General features: G+C 31.9%; 1 protein-coding gene across 1 annotated transcript in view; it reads right to left on the bottom strand.

Annotated features, from left to right (window-relative positions):
* The window catches only part of LOC142227099 (protein peste-like), a 44699-nt gene extending 22091 nt beyond the window's left edge, over nucleotides 1–22608 (bottom strand). Inside the window, exon 1 of the mRNA XM_075297438.1 lies at nucleotides 22028–22608. The gene's annotated coding sequence lies outside the window, so the exon portion shown is untranslated. The remainder of the gene's footprint in view (nucleotides 1–22027) is intronic.
* Nucleotides 22609–24005: the final 1397 nt, after the last annotated feature.

Genomic DNA, 24005 nt, shown 5'->3' with positions numbered 1-24005 from the left:
TATATAATGATATATAGTCATGTACGTACAGTGCCCCACATAGGTATTGGCACAGCACCCTAAACCACATAGTGGCCAGGGTATCTGCGAAAAAATGTGCCTACCAGAAATATTGATTATGTTATCAAACAAAAGCGAATGTATAAAAAGTACTAACCAAAAAATAATTGAATTTACCTATACCAATATTTTGTTCCTGAAAAAATGTGCCTTGTTTTAATTTTTTATAGTTTAAATATGGAAAGAATAAAATGTTTTCTAAAAAAATTGATCTAGATTCTTAATGCAGCTACAATCCAAATAAAAATATTTTTTAATTTAAAATAGCTTCTTATCACTTTTAAAATATGGTTGTTAAACAAAATTGTTTGGTGTGCCAATACTTATGTGGGTCACTGTATATAAATGATTCTCCTTATTGTGTTCTCAATTCTCTTAAATGATGGACAAACACGTACAAATGGCACGGCGAAGACGATAAAGTTGCACCAAATTAAGTATATTATAATTGAATCCAATCAATTGACCCCATGATCTCCTCGTACGGCGTTTCTATGGGTCTTTGACATTATTGTCATTTTTCTTGTTTGCTTTTCTCGTATTTGAGTGATGAAAGATTGAATATGCAATCAACTCTACCCCGAAATAACTCTGGAATAATCACAGACACACACACACACAAACAATCGAATGAGTGGACGTAGGCAGACGGACAGACTGCCATCAGAATCATAATATCTGACGCTTGACCACTATCAAATATCGTTTCATGTCTGCGTCTACTATATAAATTGCCACCCAATTGTTAGTCGGAATATCCATTTGCTCTTCTGTTGAAGGGGCAGTTGTGCAGCAATTCAACAACGAGCAATTCTGACTTATTGTGTGATCGTGGCTATGAATGTATGTCGGACATGGTGTTATAATTGAAATTTTAATTTGAGTAGTTGTAATAATTTTAATTACTCATCATAATACAAATTGGTTTGATACCGGGATGCACTCGAAGTAGAAATTATGAATATTTCAATTAACATTACACCGTGAGAAAATATATGGATATTGTAAGATGTTGATATCTCAATAACAAATTATTAACCATTATTTAATAATGAGAAAAAAATCGCTTCTATAACATATACCCCAAACCCATTTTGCTTCAAACACACACAAAAAAATATTTTTTTTATTCAATCACGAATTCATTGATCCAATTAATTTTTTAATTGAAATGTCTTCAATCACTGAAATGATAGTATCAATTAAAAAATTAATTGGCACTCAATTAAAAAATTAATTGGCACCCAATTAAAAAATTAATTGATCCAATTAAAAAATTAATTTATCCAATTAAAAAATTAATTGATACTATTAATTTGCGTGATTGATTTTTATTTCAATTAAAAAATGTTTTGATTCCATTACATTTTTAATTGAATATTTTTTAAAACTCAATTAAGATTTTAATTGGAAAAATTTTTCGTGAAATTTTTTTCTGTGCATATATATTTTCAGGATTGGTCCAAAAAAAATATTGTTTGTATTGTTCACACATATTATGTTTCACCTTAACGTAACCTAACCTAGGGCATACACGGGTAGAAAAAAAAATTTAATGAAATTTTCTTTGTGTATATATATTTTTAAGGCGCCATTTGGTTACTTCCATTCTTTTACTTTCAGCATACTCTCTAGGTCTCTCTTTCTAAACACATACATATATGTTTATAGGCTATTTCTAAATTAATATATGTTTGCCTCCAAGCATATTATATTTACAAACATTTTATGTCCCAAACATAATATGTTGTAACACATTAACATATATGTCCCAAACATGTTATGCTAGTTTATGAACATTATATGCATGCACTTAAAAATATTGTGTTACAAAAATTTGAGTTCCACACATATAATTTTTACACCCAAACATATGAAAAACAGTATTTTTCGTCCGTGTATGAAACAGCTGTCTATTGTTTATCCATGAAAATTAGCTACAAATGTCATGTTGACATTTTATTATTTTTAAATATTTTATGGTTTAAATAAATTCTGATCATTTAAGAATAGATTTCAACTTAAATATAGACATTTATAAGTATTTATCATCTAACCGGAGGATCAATTTGATGACTTTTCGATCACAAAATTTAGTTGTTGCAGAATTCACGCAACCTTTGTACATTGTCCATTGTGAGACCACACACGCAAATATAAAAAACGTTTGAAAAACATGTACCGAAAAAGTTTTTATTTTGTTTGAGTTTGTTTTTTAATTTCTTCGAAAATTTCAAACTTTTATCACCAAAAATACTTTTTGTTACAAAATTTTTATTTTTGAAATAAAACAAAAATAATTTTTAAAGGCACAGTCCATTTCGTTTATATCAAACAATGTTCTTTTCTGACCTTAAATCTTTAATAAGACACATTTTGAAGTTTCATAGTAAAAAAATTAATATATTTTCGGAATCTTCCGAACATTTTTGGAATTTATGTAACAAAAGAATATTTGGTGTTCGGTCGAAGCAAGGATGCAACCCACGACCCTTTGTATGCGATGCGGGCATGCTAATCGCCGGTGACCAACTAAATGAAGTTTACTATCAAATAAAGTGTTTTTACTTCTACTCGTGGGCGCCGAAAACTATGCTTTATAAATATAACTGCTTGACTATTTGTGTTTCCTGTTGCGTTGATTGCTATAACCATAATTTTCTGTTGATGGCAATAACAGCTACAAACTGGCGAAGGGTAAAATGTACAGCCAATTTCTCATATCCGAAACGAATGCTTTCGTTCGTCTGAGATGCCCAAAACAGCTGAACTTATAAAGGAAAATCAGCTATTTTTAGCATTTCAGTCGAAAGAAAGCGTTCGTTTCGGATATAAAAAATTGGCTGTTAAAAAAAAACGGGAAGTGAGAAACTTCCTTATAGCGAAAAGTAAATGGGAAACAATATTTGTTTGTCTAAAATTTCGTTTGGGAGGAAAGAATTATTTTTCTTTGCGCGGTTAGCGGCGTATCGCCAAATTAAAATCTTTTTTTAATTTCATGGCGGAAAATGCGACAGTGTTGCCATCACTTATAAATTTTTCAAATTCGCCAATAGGCATTGTTGCTTGGCCACGTGGACATTATTTTACGGTAAAATAACTCGATAAAAAACAAGCTATTACATTTTTTTTATTCAACCCGGAATTTAGTCTCCAGGAAGTGTCCCGAATCTTTCGCAAAATTTGCCAAAAATCGCGGATTTTCAATTGCTCAAGGCATATGTTTTAATTTTTCCCACTTCTTAGAAAAGAAAATAATTTGAAATTAAATGGCTTTCAAAAGTATTTATGGACTTGGATTTTCATACTTTTTAAATGTACGTTTGTCTGTCAGATTTTTTGCCATTTCATTCAATCTCATTACTAACAGAAACAAATCAAATAACTATCACTGTCTTTCGAATCATCAGATTTCACTTGAGCACTAAATTAAAAAAAAAATATACGCACATATCTAATTTTTCTGTGAAAAGTACAAATTATAATTATCAGTTCACGGTTAGTTAGTGTCCAACTCTATTCAAGTCTGTATTGCCTGCCAACATTTCAAAATCGATGTTATCCCTATCACTACCATAGACTCTTTAGTGACACTATAAAAATCGCCAAATGTGATGCGAAATATACGCATGTCCATGGCGATACTCAAATTCCTAGTATCGAAAGGCACTACGAAAGAAGGCAGCGATCTAAATTTTGATTTGCCACAACCGAAAGTAATTTGGAGTAAATATGAGTTTAGGCTTCCGAATTTCAAAGGACAACTTGATATAAAATCGTCGCAGCCATCTTGGGAGAAAGTTTCAGAGGCTTAAACATATTTCGGAATTTCAACTATTTCAGGAATTGCAACTATTTTTGAAAATTGTTACTGTTTTTGCTTGTCCAACCCCGGAATGTACGGCGCAATGCCCAGGATTTCGGCAAGCATCATATGGCAACTCTATATACAACTGTAGTTTTAGTATTATATCCTCACTTTTTTTCACATATTGGAGAATTTTTGTTGCTCCAATCTTAAGTTAAATGAAACAATGGATTGCGTAGAAACTTCTACGAAAGAATGTCATCTACAATCGAATTACTTATGTTGTGGTATCTTAAAACTTCTTAACATCGTTTTCTAAATTGTGAGTTAGTCGATAAGTAGTATATATTAGACAAAAAAGTTATGTATAGGTAAGTCTACAAATAATAAAGAATCGATTTGGAGTTTTGCACGGCATGTAGAGAGCCAGTATTGAAATATGGGGGTCGCTAATATGGGGGCTATATACAATTATGAACTTGATATGGACCAATTTTTGTGTGATTGGGGATCGATTTATCTGAGGGCTATATATAACTATAGACCGAAATGGACCTAGTTAGGCATGGTTGTTAACGGCCATATACTAGCACAATGTACCAAATTTCATCTGACTCGGATGAAATTTGCTCTTCCAAGAGGCTCCAAAACCAAATCTCGGGATCGGTTTATATGGAGGCTATATATGATTATGGACTGATATGGACCACTTTTGGCATGGTTGTTAAATATCATATACTACCACCACGTACCAAATTTCAATCAGATCGGATGAATTTTGCTTCTCCAAAAGGCACCGGAGGTCAAATCTGGGGATCGGTTTATAAGGGGGCTATATATAATTATGGACTGATATGAACCAATTCCTGCATGGTTGTTGGATACCATATACTAACCTCACGTACCAAATTTCAACCGAATCGGATGAATTTTGGTCTTCCAAGAAGTCTTCACCAGGTCAAATCTGGTGATCGGTTTATATGGGGGCAATATATAATTATGGGCCGATTTAGACCAATTTTTGCATGGTCATTAGAGACCATATACTAACACCATGTACCAAATTTTACCCAGATCGGATGAAATTTGCTTCTCTTAGAGGCTGCGCAAGCCAAATCGGGGTACCGGTTTATATGGGGGCTATACATAATTATTGACCGATGTGGACCAATTTTTGCATGGCTGTTAGAGACCATGTACTAACACCATGTACCAAATTTCAGCCGGATCAGATGAAATTTGCTTCTCTTAGAGGCTCCGCAAACCAAATCGGGGGATCGGTTTATATGGGGGCTATATATAATTATGGACCGATGTGGACCAATTTTTGCATGGTTGTTAGATACCATATACAAACACTATGTACCAAATTTCAGCCGGATCGGACAAAATTTGCTTCTCTTAGAGCCTTCGCAAGCCAAATTTGGGGGCTATACGTAAAAGTGGACCGATATGGCCCATTTGCAATACCATCCGACCTACATCAATAACAACTACATGTGCCAAGTTTCAAGTCGATAGCCTGTTTCGTTCGGAAGTTAGCGTGATTTCAACAGACAGACGGACGGTCGGACGGACATGCTCAGATCGACTCAGAATTTCACCACGACCCAGAATATATATACTTTATGGGGTCTTAGAGCAATATTTCGATGTGTTACAAACGGAATGACAAAGTTAATATACCCCCCATCCTATGGTGGAGGGTATAAAATAGAATCGAGATTTCGTGTTTAGAGTGAATGAACGAAACGAAATTTTAACTTATTTCTATGTAAAATGATTGAACTAATCTCCAATTGCAAATTTATAGGTTATGTTAGCACAGTGACAATCCGTTTATTCAGGCACATTTAGACTATACTTAACAATGAGTCCAAATGGTGTTTAACATTACAGATCGACTCAGAATTTCACCACGACCCAGAATATATATACTTTATGGGGTCTTAGAGCAATATTTCGATGTGTTACAAACGGAATGACAAAGTTAAAAGATGGGGGGTATCATCCTATGGTGGAGGGTATAAAAATAGAATCGAGATTTCGTGTTTAGAGTGAATGAACGAAACGAAATTTTAACTTATTTCTATGTAAAATGTTTGAACTAATCTCCAATTGCAAATTTATAGGTTATGTTAGCACAGTGACAATCCGTTATTTCAGGCATATTTAGACTATACTTAACAATGAGTCCAAATGGCGTTTAACATTACTCAAGCGCACCAACCAATCCAAGTGGGAGAATTCTAAAGGTACTATTTTACGACCATGCATAAAAAATAACAGAAAATAAATATATACAACTTTATTTGTATGTAAAATCAATTGTTCATTGAATATGAGGCATTTGTTGTTGAGATGTTTTTGTAGAGGCTTGACGTAGGAAACAGTAGAAACGTCCTGAATTTCCAACAAATTGTTTGGTGAGAAAATATTTGCCAGGTGTCGATATGAAAATAAAAACAAAAATAACAAGACTGGTGACACACACATCGATGATAATATGTACGAAAACTATAAGTAGTATACGAAAAATACCGTTAGAACAAAATGAGTATGGGCATGTTCACATGTATGATAGCAAGCAAAGAGCTCACTCTTGCGAGAACACAGAAAAGCATTCATAAATGGCTGTGTGTAGTTTTGTATATAAAACCTCAGTAATGCTGGTGACATTTCTGAGGGTATCAAAGCTTCTCTAAGTGGTTTCACTGCAATGTGGAACGCCGTTCGGACTCGGCTATAAAAAGGAGGTCCCTTGTCATTGTATTTTATATGGAATCGGGCAGCACTCAGTGATAAGAGAGAAGTTCACCAATGTGGTATCACAATGGACTGAATAGTCTAAGTGAACCTGATACATCGGGCTGCCACCTAACCTAACCTATACGGAAAAGTTGTCAGCGTTTTATTAACTCTACCTACTAATACATAGGTGTGTGTACTCTATCTCATATGATCTTTGTCGCATAGACTATAAACCTACATTGAATTAGTCACCTATTAGCTTGGTCCTTGTCTAGCTCATTCTGAAATCTGCGAGATTAACATTTTGCTTTGGTTGTAATCGCTTTTGTTTTTTGCTTCTGTTTTTTCATTATTCCAATATAGTTATATACTACAATAATATTTGCTTATCAATGATAACCAACAAGTGTCCAAGTGCCAATAAAAAATCCTATTGTATTATTTACTTTTACGCACAAATTCATTGTTTACAAACAATGTTAAGTATGGTACTTAGTCTAACACTCCAAAAAAAAAGAGGAACACTCATTTTTATCACCGTCATCACCATGCAATTGAAGGTATTTATTATCATAACTCAGTAGAAAAAAGCAATACAAAACAACTCTATTTCACCTGCAATAAACAATAAAAATATTGTCTATAAATAAATTTCACATGAGTACACCTAGAAAACACACACACAGAGGTTAATATATATATCAGATAGTGTTATGGGGTTTGGTAGGAGGTAGTTATGGTTGGTTAGTTTTGGCGCCAAAAGACGGCATTCGTAGTTAGATCACTCAGTTTATACAGTATAACCTCTCTAATCCGAACACTCGCTAGTCCAGCCTATCCAGTAGTCCCGATAACTCAATTTTTCGGACACTTTTGTAAATTGTTTCCCCTTTTGTTCGTTACTTTATCTTGTGTTTATAAACTAAAATAACACTAACAAGTACACGCAGAGAAGAAACATGATTGTCACAATCATATTCGAAGAGCAAAATATTATGATAAGAGCTATTTTTGCGGCAACCATGTAACATTTTAACCTGCAATCATGTTGGCTCAGTGAACATGGTTCTAAGAAAAATGTAATTGTCCTCATCTAAAATGTTATTATATTGATAAAAAGAATTTTGTTTGAATAAAAAGACAATGGTCACGATTTAAAATGTTATGGTATTCATTAAAAATGTTTTTCTCCTAGTTAAAAGAACATGGTCACAACCTAAAATGTTTTGATCTTTATGAAAAAACTTTTTTCGTCATCGAAAAAAGGACGCCACTTGAGAAAAGAAAACACAAAATTAACTTTATTTGTTTGTTTTTATTTATTTATAAACTAATTCATTGTTTATTTGTATTTATAATGCCGTTAAAGCAAACATCATATATTTTTACACACTCTATTTTATTTCAATGTCAACAATAAGTAATTATTCCATACTTAAATCGTGCCCATCAAATGTACAAACGCAGACATCATGTAACTGCAAATAAAAATAAATGATACCATATAGCAAAATGCGGAACAAAAAACAGGTACATTTTTTCAATTGCACTTTCCTTTTTTGTGTTCACATAAAACCACGTGTCACTTCTGAATAAATAAATTAACACAAAACACAGTAAATCCGTATTCTCCGTCCATTCCAAGAAACAATCAACACACGACTGACGCGCAAAATGAAAATCGTGTGTACCTGCTCAATGTTTTTATAAAATTCTTTGCGCTGCAAACAAGTTAAAAAATGAAATGGTCACGAACAAATGTAAATGGTCTTTATGGCCATGTAATGGTTCTAGACATGTCTATACTGAACCTATAAAGATACTTTTTTCCCTGTAAAAAAGTAAAAAAATTGAATGGTCAGGTACATGATTTTCCCGACCATTTAATGGTCTCAAATTCTATCATTTAAATGATAGAACTTGTTTGCGGTATTTGAGAACCATTCAAATGCTTATTGCCACCATACATTTTTCTCCGCTCGAAAACTATTTTTACAAAGACAAAATACATGGTTTTCGCGGCAATTACATGCTCTAGATAAGCATTAAATGGATGCGGCAACCATGTCCAAACATGGTTTTTCTGTGCGTGTAGCGAGGGAGGAGGAATGTCATTTTGCGTGTCGTCACAATTCGTCCGACATTAAAAAAAAAGCAAGGGCATGATAAGTTTTCTGCTAGAAATGAGTGTCTGCAAGAATTTAAAATTTAAAGCGATATAAAATGTTCAAATATACACGGAGAGAAGGAATTTTAAGTCCACTAGGATGACAAATTCGTATCAGTGCTAACGTTATGGGAGGGTTCGACATATATACGGACGAAAGTTTGGCCAGGTCTAATCTTATTTAGTACATACCATGGATTGCGTACAAAGTTCAACTAAAGATTATCATATACTTGTGTTGTGGTAACAGATGTCTCCCAAAATTTAAGGCAGTCCATATGGAGACATATACCGACATCACACACCAAACTTAACCGGATCGAATGCAATTGATCATCTAGGAGAAGTCAATTCTGGTGATCGGTTTATATATGGCCTAGTATCTAGTCTAGTCGGACGGATATTAACATCACATATCGAATTTCAACCAAATCGAATGGAAATTGCGGCTCAAACGGCTCAAAAAGACAAATCCGGCAATCGCTTTTTAAATGGTCTCGTATATATAATTATAGTCCGATACGGTGCAATTTTTGCATTATTGTTGGGTGACGGATACCTATTTTCAACACTATCAGACTTATATCAAATAATAACTACATAGTGGCTGACATGTATTGGAACTACTGGTGTGCGCGTGACACGAAATTATCGACACTCATGAGTCGTGAACAAAATCCAAAGCAAGTGTCGTGAATGTGCGTGAATAAAATTTCTGCAAAATCACGCTCACGAAAAAAATCAAGATTTAATTCATATGTTAACTGAAATTAATTTAGCTCTCGAACTTTATTCTATTTTTTAATTTTGTTACCTTTGCTGATTTCCATTTGGAAAATGGCATGAGTCTCGTGTATTTATCGTGAATCACGCAAATTGTCGTGAATCGTGCGTGAGCGTGCGTGAGTACTGGTTTTCATTTCGTGAATGCGCGTTAGTGGGATTGGCTACAACACGTATCGTGCGTGAGCGTGCGTGAATAAACATTTTGCTTCGTGAATATGCGTGAGTGTGAGTAAAATTTCAGTCACGCGCATACCTCTAATTGGAACCACATGCAGGTTGGTATTATTTCTAAACCTTGTCTGTCAGCTGACAGATATATTCCTGTGACAGTTAATTTTATTGTTTACAAGCCTACAATGGCATTTTGATCGAATGAATTCGAATATAAAGTTATCCGTGATAGAATTCAAGCACGTTAGTGTGATTGCTTTATATTTGGATGGACAACCACTGGTGGATATCGTTAGAACCCTCTAGCATTTAAATGTGAATAAATCTCTTTTTCGTACCATTTTTCGTTACCGTGATACTGTATCGAGTCCAAAAAGTGAACGAAAGGAAACGTCAACAACATTTGCAATCCGAAAGTGAAGGACAAATTTGTTCGAAATCTATGCCATAGTGGTAGAAAACTTGATCGTGATCTGAACGTTTTGAAAGATGAGCTTGGTTTTCCAATGAAGTTCCAAAACGTGCAGTTCCGATGCACAAAAAGAAACGTTAGACTGGAAAGACTTAAAGAGAAAAAGCTTCGCTTGTATAAAAGTGAGCAGTTACCGAATTTAGGTTTCTCTGAAGAGAAGCCATAACATACCAAATTGAAGAGTTTTCGAACAAACCCAATGATCGGTTTTGGTTGCCAAACACGTAAGCTGAAAATGCACACATTCGATTGGCCACCAGAATGGCCCGATTATAATGGTGGGCCGCGGTAATGGCCGATAGTAACTCCTGTTACTATTTTACTGTTTTAGTAAAATGTCCTAAAGGCAGTATTGAAGCCCACTCAGCAGATAAACCTTTTCGTCCTGGTTGATTAAAATCTGGTCATTGAACAGATTTTAATCAAGCAGGAATGACTTTAAAAGTAGGTTCAATCATTTCTACCGCACAACAGCCACCAAAATCTCCTGATCTCAATTCGTTGGTCCTTTGATCTTGAAGCATTTTTGAGAGTAGAGTTGGCATTGAAAATATCAAAGTGTTGATTGGCAATTCGGCGGGAATGGGCCAAAATACCGCAGAGATAATTTCGTGTGAAGGCTTTGCCAGCCGTTTTAAGGCTATAAGGTAGCCAATTGGAACAAATCTAAATCTAAACTGATTCTAATATTTAAGGTTATTTCCGACAGTTTTTTTTACTTTGTAGCATTGCATATCAGCAACAATGTAACATATATTGGCCGTTTTTTTTTTTGTTGCTCGAAAATGAATACTAACGTCACGCACCGAGAACAGTCGATTAAAATCAGTTTCCAGAGCGCTCACGAAGTCAAACCTACGGATCGATTTACATAGGGTCTATATATAATTATAGAACGGTACGGACCAAATTAGTGGACAGAAACTGACATCTCATGTCGGATTACAACCAAATCGGTTTACATATATTTGAGGACCAACATGTATGGTACTTAGAGAAGATATACTGACGCCATATGTCGAATTACAACCAAAACTGGTGCACAATAGCCCATTTGAAATGCCATCACACCTATATCAATAATAACAACACATAAAGAAAAATTACTTTCCTCCGGAATGAAATTGTAGACAAACGAAATTTTCTTTTTTTATATAGCATTTTCTTTAAGAGTAAACGCAGAGAAGAAACATGATTGTCACAATCATATTCGAAGAGCAAAATAATATGATAGGATCAATTTTTGCGGCGACCATGTAACATTTTCACCTGCAACCATGTTAGCTCAGTGAACATGGTTCTAAGAAGTTAAAAAATTAAATGGTCACGAAAAAATGTACATGGTCTTTATGGCCATGTAATGGTTCTAGACATGTCTATTCCTAACCTATAAAAATACTTTTTTCTCTGCAAAAAAGTAAAAAAATTTAATGGTCAGGTACATGATTTTCCCGACCATGTAATGGTCTCAAATTCTATCATTTAAATAATAGAACATGTTTGCGGCATTTGAGAACCATTTAAATGCTTATTGCCAACATATATTTTTTCCGCTCGAAAATTATTTTTACAATGACAAAATACATGGTTTTCGCGACAATTACATACTCTAGATTAGCATTAAATGTTTGCGGCAACCATGTTCAAACATGTTTTTTTCTGTGCCTGTAAGTAAACTAAAATTTATGACAAACATTGCAACGATTATCTCTGATCTTTTTTAATTGTTTTTAAAGAAAATTCTTTAGCTTCAAAAGAAACATCGTTTGTCTAAAATTTCGTTTCTCTGAAAAGAAAAAAACTCTTCTTTCGGAGTACTTGCGCCTATGAAGTCGAAGGCTTGTTTCGGAAGTTAACGTTATTTCAACGGACGGACGGATATAGCTAGATCAACTCAGAATTCCACCACGACCAAGAATATATTTACATTATGAGATCTAAGATCAATATTTCGATGCGTTACAAACGGAGGCACAATGTTTCTATACCCACTCCATCGTTCACCCAAAAAAGTGAATTTCCCATGAAAGGAAGGTAAGTTTATTTTAGAAAATGTTAACTAAAATATTTTACTAATTTAAAATGATACATGATAAGTTAATATATTTTGTCAAATTGAGGAAAACTTGTAAAAACTAAAAGTTATAAATTTTTTTTTTTCTGTTCTTTATGAAAATTGCATATTTTGAAGGAAAAACTTGTATAATATCTTTTCGGAAAATTTCTCTTTAATTTTAATAAACTAAAAATAAATTTAACACAAAAATTCAACGACAAATTCTGAGGGTATATGGAATGGGAAGGGGGTGGGGTATGAACTATTTTAATCTGAATAACAAATTACTCTCTTGCAATTACAAAAATTCGATCCACATCTGTCCATAATTAAATATTGCCTCTATATGAACCGATCTATAATCAAAGTTGTTTATACACGCCAGTAATCTACGATTCTCTAAAGGAACCGATCTATAACCAAAGTTGTTTATATACGCCAGTAATCTACGATTTTCTATCTAATATAGATTCTATATTTTAAACATTATTTAGAAGGTCAATGGCATACGAATATTACAACAATTCTATGTGCATAATATTTAAATTAGTTATTTCTATAAAACATCTACTGTTTATATTATGAATGTTTTGTTTCAGCTCTAATATAAACTTAACTTTCTAAAGACACATAAATGATAATTATTCAACTTTAAAACAACAAAGAAAAAACAACAATCTTTTGCCTTTAGCTATGTGCTATAATTTTAGAATTTTTATCAATAATTTAGAATATTATTAACATTTATATTATCTCAATCATGACCTATACGATAATAATGTTTTCATCTTATATAAATTTGCAAAAAAAAATAAATCAAACTAAACGTAAATATATACGAGCAAATAGTGGAAATAATTATTGCAACATGTTGGATTGAATTTGTAAGTTTATGATACACTGCAAAAAAATGTTGGCCTCAAACTCTAGATGCTATTTTCTATAAAAATAAATGATGAATAAATGAATGAAACCCTGCACAGAAAAATTTATTTTTTGTCCTCAATCACGAAATTAATTGAACCAATTGATTTTTAATTGAAATGTCCTCAATCACAGAAATAGTAGTAGTATAAATCACCGAAGTCAATTAAAAAAATTAATTGTACCAATTAAAAAATTAATTGATACCATTAATTTTTGTGATTGATTTTTGTTTCAATTAAAAAATTTGTTGAACCAACTTTTTTTAAATTCAATTAATATTTTAATTGGGAAAATTTTTATGATATTTTTTATGACATATTTTACATAGTGTTTCCACTGTTACCTAATGCATATATAAATTTACATAAATAAATTTTAATTAATTTTCCAAATTTTTTAATTGATTACGTTCTCCACTTCAAACAACTTTTCAATTGGATATATTTTGGTGATATTTTTTTCCTGTTGTTGTTTTCCACGTGTCAGTTATCGTATCTTCAAATAAAACGAGAAATAAACGTCATAACGATATAAAGTCAAAAACATTATGGTCGACAAAATTATTGTATGAAATCAAAAAACAAGTATATACGGCCGTAAGTTCGGCCAGGCCGAACCGTATGTATCCTCCACCATGGATTGCATAGAAAACTGTCATCCACAAACGAATTACTTGGGTTGTGGTATCTTAAAACTTCTTAATATCGTTTTCTAAATTGTGAGTCCATACGTGGTAGAGAAATATGGGGGTCGCTTATATGGGGTCTATATACAATTATGAACTTGATGTGGACCAATTTTTGTGTGATTGGGGATCGATTTATCTGAGGGCTATATATAACTATAGACCGATATGGACCTAGTTAAGCATGGTTGTTAACGGCCACATACTAGCACAATGTACTAAATTTCAACTGACTCGAATGAAATTTGCTCCTCCAAGAGGTTCCAAAACCAAATCTCGGGATCGGTTTATATGGGGGCTATATAATATAAGTGAGTCCATACGTGGTAGAGAAATATGGGGGTCGCTTATATGGGGTCTATATACAATTATGAACTTGATGTGGACCAATTTTTGTGTGATTGGGGATCGATTTATCTGAGGGCTATATATAACTATAGACCGATATGGACCTAGTTAAGCATGGTTGTTAACGGCCACATACTAGCACAATGTACTAAATTTCAACTGACTCGAATGAAATTTGCTCCTCCAAGAGGTTCCAAAACCAAATCTCGGGATCGGTTTATATGGGGGCTATATATGATTATGGATTGATATGGACCACTTTTGGCATGACTGTTAAATATCATATACTACCATCACGTTCGAAATTTCAACCAGATCGAATGAATTTTGCTTCAAATCTGCATGGTTGTTGGATAACATATACTAACATCATGTACCAAACTTCAACCGAATCGGATGAATTTTGCTCTTCCAAGGGGCTCCGGAGGTCAAATCTGGGGATCGGTTTATATGGGAGCTATATATAATTATTGACCGATTTCGACCAATTTTTGCATGGGTGTTTGAGGCCATATATTAACACCACGTACCAAATTTCAACCGAATCAGATGAATTTTGGTCTTCCAAGAGGCTCCGTAGGTCAAATCTTGTGATCGGTATATATGGGGGCTATATATAATTATGGACCGATGTGGACCAATTTTTGCATAGTTGTTAGATACCATATACTTACACCATGTACCAAATTTCAGCCGGATCGGATGAAATTTGCTTCTCTTAGAGGCTCCGCAAGCCAAATCGGGGGATCGGTTAATATGGGGGCTATATATAATTGTGGACCGATGTGGACCAATTTTTGCATGGATATTAAAGATCATATGCTGACACCATGTACCAAATTTCATCTGGATCGGATGAAATTTGCTTCTCTTAGAGTCCCCGCAAGCCAAATTTGGGGGTCCGTTTATATGGGGGCTATATGTTACGTAAAAGTGGGCCGATATGGCCCATTTGCAATACCATCCGACCTACATCAATAACAACTACTTGTGCCAAGTTTCAAGTCGATAGCTTGTTTCGTTCGGAAGTTAGCGTGATTTCAACAGACGGACGGACGGACATGCTCAGATCGACTCAGAATTTCACCACACAGAAAAAAATATCACCAAAATATTTCCAATTAAAAAGTTAATTGAAGTTGAAAATGTTTTCAATTAATAAATTAATTGATACAATTAACTTTTTAATCTTGATAGAAACATTAAGTTAATTAAGCCAATGATTGAAAATTTTAAAATTTTTAATCAAATTCGGAAGACTAATTCAGTTAAAAAAGTGCTGATTTGTTTTTAATTTTTAATTAAAAATGTGTTTCAAACAATCATTTGTTAATCCAAATAAAAACTCTAAGTCAATTCAGAAAGTAATTAAAAATAGTTACCTTTTTTAATTAATAAATTAATTGAGTTTTGCAATCAACATCAATTAAATTTTTAATTGAATCAATTAAAAAATTAATTGAAATTTGCTGAAAAAATCAATTAATTCTTTAATCAAGAATTTTTTCTATGCCCAATTAAAACTGTGATTGATACTATCATTTTCGTGATTGAAGACATTTCAATTAAAAAATTAATTGGATCAATTAATTTGGTGATTGAATCAGAAAAAAAATTTTGTGTGCACGACCAGAATATATATACTTTATGGGGTCTTAGAGCAATATTTCGATGTGGTACAAACGGAATGACAAAGTTAATATACCCCCCATCCTATGGTGGAGGGTATAAAAACTGGTAAGAGAAATAAATTATTAGAATTCTTCAGCAATTAAAACGCGATACGTACGTCTAAGGGTATGGTCCCACTAGGCAAATATTTGATCAAAATGAGTGTCTAACTTTTTTACAGAACCATTTTTTTTTTAAATATCTGGATAACATTTTTGGAAAATACTCCTATCGTGATGTTATATAAGCAATAATAGCTAGAAATATTTGCCGGATTGACTGTGAATACGTATTCTATTTTGATTTCTGTCTAATATTTGCCCAGTGTGTTACGGACCGATATACATATTCAAAAATTTAAATTTCAAATTTGCAATATGGAATAGTGTTTTGAGATTTTATTTAAGAGATAATGTCACCGATAAAAGAATTTAGGTGTGTTCTAGTTTCTAGTACAGTGAAACCTCTGAAAGGTGGACACCCACGGTCGCCTACATGTTGTCCACGTTTGGGAGGTATCCAGGTATGAAAGGTTAATTTTAATGTGTTAATATAGCAAGCGTCTCCAGACAACTGTCCACATTTGGGAGGTGTCCGGTTTTCAGAGTGTCCAAGTATGAGAGTTTTCACTGTACTGCACCGAAAAATCCCGTACACACAAAAAAATTTTTTTCTGGTTCAATCACGAAATTAATTGATCCAATTAATTTTTTAATTGAAATGTCTTCAATCACAGAAATGATACTATCAATTAAAAAATTAAAAAATTGAAGGCCAATTAAAAAATTAATTGATACTATTAATTTTTGTGATTGATTTTTGTTTCAATTAAAAAATTTGTTGAATCAATTAAATTTTTAGTTGAATATTTTTTAAAACTCAATTAAAATTTTAATTGGAAAAATTTTCGTGAAATTTTTTTCTGTGTAGTTAAACTAACACTAAATTGAACTTATTTTTTATGGCAAAAAAATATTTGTTTGTAGTTTCCTTTTTTTAAGTATATCTCAATCATTCCATGAACTAAACGTGGGTACAAAGTTCAATGACCGTACACATAAGTTCAATATGAACTATAGCAAAAGACATTTTTCATACAATTCCCAAAAAATTTGTTTGATTGAACTACAATATGGTTAAAAAGGTCATGATTTCACGCCAATGTTGTTATTTCTTTACTTTTAGTTCATTTTTTTCCAACGAGAGGGTGTACTATTTTGGGTTATCGTACGAAAAATCTTAACATGCTTTACTTCACATTGAACTTATGTGTACGAACGTATTGACAATTTCGAATAAAAAAAATAATTCTCACAGTGTGTCACGTTGTGTATGACACCATTTGGAAAAATGTCAACACCATTACATACAAAAATTTTTTAATTGAAGGAAGATCAAAATCTTTGGTTACCAATTAAACAGCTTCTTGTGTAATTGTATATAGAGTTAGAATGACGTACTAATCTGTAAATTCTTAGATTAATTACAAAATATTTATAAGAAAACTAAAATGGCGTATAAAAATATTCATTAAATTGTAATTATACGAGTATACAAAGTTGCGGTAATTGTGAATTACATATTAATACAATTAGGCCATATTTGTAGAAACATGGACATTTACCAAAAAAAAAAAATATTAAAACGATATAGCAGGAAAATGGAAATTAAAATGGTAGGCTAGCAAAATAGGCCTCTATTCAATACATATATTTTGCCTTTAGTAATTAGACTTTTTTTATGTTTGAAATCAAAAGGAGCCACACGGGGCCAAATCCGAAGAATACGGTGTACAAGTACACACAAAGAAAATTTCATTAAAAATTGTTCATTGATATAACGAAACATTTTCATTAATACAATGAAAATAGTCGTTAATAGTACGAAATGTTACGTTGATTAGCAGAAAATTCGTTATATGTTAATAACGAAAAATTTCGTTGTATTAATGAATTTGTTTCATTGGCTGACTTTTAACGACACATTTCGTTAATATAACGGAACTTTTTCTATTAGTGTACTTCGTAAAAATAAACTTTAGCATCCCGAGACGGGAAGTTATTAGTTTTTAACGACGAATGGAACCAATATCTCGGCATAGAGTAATTCTGCGACCGTCTTTTCACAGAAAAAAAGACATGCTCTCTTTCAAAGATTTTGTCCTTCCTCTAACGATTTTGGTATTGATTCCGAGCCAAAGAAGCGGAGAATTAGAATAATAATACACTTAAGAAAGAATTCTCTTTCAAATTAAAGTTTTATTCTTTGTCAGCGGTGGATTATCCCACCACAGTAATGCTGCTGACATTTCAGAGTGTTTCAAAACTTCTCTAAGTGGTTTCGCTGCAATGTGGAACGCCATTCGGACTCGGTTATAAAAAGGAGGTCCTTGTCATTGAGCTTAACATGGAATCGGGCAGCACTTAGTGATAAGAGAGAAGTTCGCCACTGTGCTATCACAATGGACTGAATAGTCTAAGCGAGCCTGCTACATCGGGTTGCCACCTAACCTAACTTGACCAAACATTTATCCCCATATTCATAAATTCTCTAATATTGTTCCATTTTTCTTTCAGTGTATGACAAAGACTTATGATACAGTACCAAATACCTTCAAACGGTTAACGGACCTTGTTCCCAACTCATATTACAAATAAGAAAAAAAAAAATAGGATTTATCATATTTTTTTTATTTTTATACTCTCCACCATAGGATGGGGGGTATATTCCGTTGTCATTCCGTTTGTAACACATCGAAATATTGCTCTAAGACCCCATAAAGTATATATATTCTGGGTCGTGGTGAAATTTTGAGTCGATCTAAGCATGTCCGTCCGTCCGTCCGTCTGTTGAAATCACGCTAACTTCCGAACGAAACAAACTATCGACTTTAAACTTGGCACAAGTAGTTGTAATTGATGTAGGTCGGATGGTATTGCAAACGGGCCATATCGGACCCCTTTTACGTATAGGCCCCATATAAACCGACGCTCAGTTTTGGTTTGCGGATCCTCTAAGAGAAGCATCCGATGCGCCTGAAATTTGGTACATGATGTTAGTATATAGTCTCTAATGACCATGCAAAAATTGGTTCACATCGGTCCATAGTTATATATAGCCGATCCCCAAAATATTCTACCAAAATGTTATTTCTATAGAAAATTTTGTCAAAATTTTATTTCTATAGAAAATTTTTTCAAAATTTTACTTCTATGGAAAATTATGTCAAAATTTTATTTCTATAGAAAATTTTGTCAAAATTTTATTTCTATAGAAAATTTTATCAAAATTTTATTTCTATAGAAAATCTTTTCAAAATGTTATTTTATAGAAAATTTTGCAAAAATTTTATTTCTATAGAAAATTTTGTCAAAATTTTATTCCTATAGAAAATTTTGTCAAAATTTTATTTCTATAGAAAATTTTGTTAAAAGTTTTATTTCTATGGATAATTTTGTCAAATTTTATTTCTATAGAAAATTTTGTCAAAAGTTTATTTCTATAAAAATTACGATGCAACATTTTGTCAAGATTTAATTTCTATAGAAAATGTTGTCAAAATTTTATTTCTATAAAAATTTTGTCAAAATTTTATTACTATAGAACATTTTGTCAAGATTTTATTTCTATAGAAAATTTTGTCAAAATTTTATTTCTATAGAAAATTTTGTCAAAATTTTATTTCTATAGAAAATTTTGTCAAAATTTTATTTCTATAGAAAATTTTGTCAAAATTTTATTTCTATAGAAAATATTGTCAAAATTTTATTTCTATAGAAAATTTTGTCAAAATTTTATTTCCATACATAATTTGTCATAATTTTATTTCTATTGAAAATTATGTCAAAATTTTATTTCTATAGAAAATTTTGTCAAAATTTTATTTCTATAGAAAATTTTGTCAAAATTTTAGTTCTATAGAAAATTTTGTCAAAATTTTATTTCTATAGAAAATTTTGTCAAACTGAATTATTTACGTTTTAATCAGCCTATTTTGTTTAATATATACCCCATATGGACTAACTTACAATTGAAAAGAAGTTGTTAAGAAGTTTTAAGATATCTTGCCATCTGCAAGTGTTACCGCAATCCAAGTAATTCCATTGTGGATGACAGTCTTTAGCAAAAGTTTCTATGCAATCCATGGTGGAGGGTACATAAGATTCGGCCTGGCCGAACTTACGTCCGTATATACTTGTTCATTTTTTACTTACAAATTTCATTTCTTACTCACAAATTAACATTAATTGCGAGTAGTTAATCCAAACAAACGGTTGAAAGTTCGGCCAGACCGGATCTTGTGTACCCTCAACCATGGATTTCATACAAGGTTATACCAAACACTGTCATCGAATTTACTTGGATTGTGGCAGTAATCGTTGCCGATAGCAATACACAGAAACCCATATCACCAAAATAATGCCAATTAAAAATTTGATTGATGTTAAAAAAGTTATCAATTAAAAAATTAACTGGTACGGTTAACTTTTTAATCAAATTTACAAATAAAGTCAAAAAGATTGAAGAAAATATGAAGAAAATGATTGAAAATTTGTACGGTTTAATTAAACTAATAATTATTTCAATTAAAATTTTAATTAATTAAAAAATATTTCCAAATAAAAACATATGTATTTGAAAATAAATAAATTCTATTACAGACAGTTGTGTTTAATTGAAAGCGTCGAAAAATCGATTATTTTTAATCAAGAATATTTTTAATTTTCAATTTGTGATTGAAGTAATTTCAATTGGAATAATTAATTTCGTGACTGAATGTTTCTGTGTATCTTAAAACATCTTGACAATGTCTTATAAATTCTAAGTTAGTCCATATATGTTAGATTAAAATTGCAGACATTAGTTCTTGATCGGTTTATATAGAAGACACGATATATAATTATGGACCAATTTTTGCATGGCTATTAGACAGCATATACTGACACCTAGCACCGAATTTCAACTGGATTGGGTTAAAATTTCCAGAACGGTCTAAAAGATCCACTAATAATACACACAAAATATTTTTTTTTGATTCAATCACGAAATTAATTGATCTAATTAATTTTTTTATTGAAATGTCTTCAACCACAACAATGAATAGTATACATTAAAGAAATAATTGATACTATTAATTTTTGTGATTGATTTTGTTTAAATTAAAAAAATTGTTGAATCGTTTAAATTTTTAATTGAATATTTTTTAAAACTCAATTAAGACTTTAATTGGAAAATTTTTCGTGAAAATTTTTTCTGTGTATGGGACTATATATATAATTATGGACCTATATATAAAAATTTTTTTAATGATTGTTCGAGTTCACGTACCAAATTTCAACCGAATTTGGAACCAAACCAAAATTGTCAAAATAAATAAGTCTTTTTATTTGCGGAAAACAACCTTAGGTCTGATAGCTTAATCATATGGGAAATATTAAGAAACTAATAAACGGACCAAAGTAGTAATCAAAACGAATCTGTTGAAATTTGTTCCTCCCAGATGCCCCCGACATCTGGGGATCGCTTTTATATGATGGCTACTTATAATTAAGGACCAATTTTTACATGAATATGAGAGAGCGTTTGCTGGAACCACGTACCAAATTTCAATCAGATCTGATGAAATTTGCTCTTCCAAGATTCTCTTGAAGTCAAATCATTTACTAACATCATCTACTGAATTTCAATCTGATCTGATGAAATGGCTCCTCCTAAAGGCTCCAGAAGTCAAATCTACGGATCGGTTTATATGGGGGCTATATATATTTATGGACCAATTTTGGTTGGTCAACCGGATCGGATGAAATTTTTACTTCCAGGAAGCAACACAAATTATATATGGTCCGCTATAAACCAATAACAACCGATCTTCATCAATAACAACTACTAATGCCATGTTTCCAGCCGACAGTTAGTTTCGTTTGGAAATTAGAGTGATTTCAATAGACATACATCGCTAGATCGATTCATAAATTCACCACATCCTATGGTGGAGAGTGTACAAATAATAAAATTAAAAACTGCAAACATGTATATTTTCGATAGAACATTTGGTATAATGTCGGTCAATTTCTCATCTACTACTGTCTTTGACTACGATTGTAATAAAAAAAATATAAACTCACCTATATTATTTATTTAGAAATAAACAATATGTATATTTCATACAATTTCCAATCTCTCAAGATTCTCAGATTTCAAATCTATTGTTATTGGTTTCTTTGTTATTGTTATTAGTTTCCTCAAGATTATCGCGACACTTGTTGTTGTTGTTTTGTTTTTATTTTATTTGATGTAAATCAAAATTAATTTACATTACGCATTTGCTAAGTATGTATACAATGTAACTAAAGATTGGGTTTCTATTGTGGTTATTTTTCCTTTGATCGAAATTCGAGCAACACTTTTTACTGACAGGTTAGTCGTTAAGATTAATCGATAATACGAATACAAAAGGAATATCTGTATTACGACCGTTATATGTTTGTTTTGTTTTGATGGGGGGCCTTATGGCTAAATTCCCGTAATCTGGCGAACGACGCCTATTTAACGATTTCACGAGCAAACAAATCGACCAACGACTACTCTCGCCGCCCGTTAAGATAGAACTGCAAAGTAAACCGAACCGCGCTTGCGAGATTGATAATTTGGCGATTCAATGCCGGCGTTGAATATTGTTGACGTCTGATTGCCGCCTGCCCACTAAGAAAGAAATGTGACCAATTTAATATGTACAGATGCATACATATGTAGTTTAATTCGTTACTTAGCTCCAGCTCCATCAAGCGGACCATTCGGATCCAACACTGGTACACAATCCCTCCTCGGTAGTCGTTTTCACTTACACTCATTTTTTCTCTCATAAATGAATGAAAATGATTATGATTATTGGCGTTGTTGTTGTTGGCGTTGTCACTCAATAAGGTTCATGTAGCTTTTGGGTGAGAGGGAAAATAACTAGAACATGACATGAGAAAACTGTCAATCAATGATATGGAGAAATAATTTATCGCTCACCACGTTGGTAAGCATATAACATCATTGAGAGATCAGTGTTGTCAATTTGTGTGATTATGAAGAATGTAAGAGTTCATAATGTACAAATGTTAGCACAAGTGTTCTATATGATTTTAGAGAATTACACGTTTTGAATTATAATTCAATTACATTATATGTTGATATTGAACTTTCTACACTCAAAGAAAGTTGTTTTTACCAAAAAGATATTGAAAGACACAGAAATTATACCCAGAGTATTTAGTTAGTAAATATAGTTGTCGCACGAGTATATTAAGGGTAAGTAGAGTAATACTGATACAACTGAAAATGCTCTTAAAAATTTAAATGAATTGGCTGAAATTAAAAATTGTCTGTTATTTTTCAATATCAATTTTCCTAAAACATATTTTAGTTTGACGTAAGCAAAGAAACAATTTTTTTATGTAAATATTTTTTCATAATTTTACCAAATTCACAAAAAATAAAGGCCTCAACGCCAACTCTAGGTATTGAAGAGGCGAGCTAGCAAAATGTAGCTTATGTTTTATAAAAATAGTTGATTATAAACCATGAAATATGATACAAAATATGACTTGAATATTTTCCTTTTTAATTGAAATTCTACTAGAATTTTTGATTTAAGAGGACGTAAGCTATTAAAGTTGAATCCTCCAATAGAATCAATATGTTGTTTGCACTTTTCAAGTTAACATCTAGGAATGCACACATTTCCCTGGTCTCTGGTAACACTGAGATATTGGTTTTGAACACAGTTTTTATAGAAATAAAATTTTGAAAAATTTTAACAAAATTTTCTAAAAAAAAATGTTGACAAATTTTTCTATAGAAATAAAACTTTGAAAAAATTTTCTATAGAAATAAAATTTTGACAAATTTTTCTATACAAATACAATTTTGACAAAATTTTCTATAGAAATAAAATTTCGACAAAATTCTCTATAGAAATAAAATTTTGACAAGATTTTCTATAGAAATAAAATTTTCTATGGAAAAAAATTTCCATAGTGGTAAAATTTTGACAAAAATTTCTATAGAAATAAAATGTTGACTTAATTTCCATAGAAATAAAAATTTGACAAAATT

This window comes from Haematobia irritans, chromosome 2, assembly GCF_050003625.1.
Source record: "Haematobia irritans isolate KBUSLIRL chromosome 2, ASM5000362v1, whole genome shotgun sequence".
Classification (NCBI taxonomy): domain Eukaryota; kingdom Metazoa; phylum Arthropoda; class Insecta; order Diptera; family Muscidae; genus Haematobia; species Haematobia irritans.
Note: the sequence above shows the minus strand (reverse complement) of the source record. Positions and strands in the feature narration are given on the sequence as shown.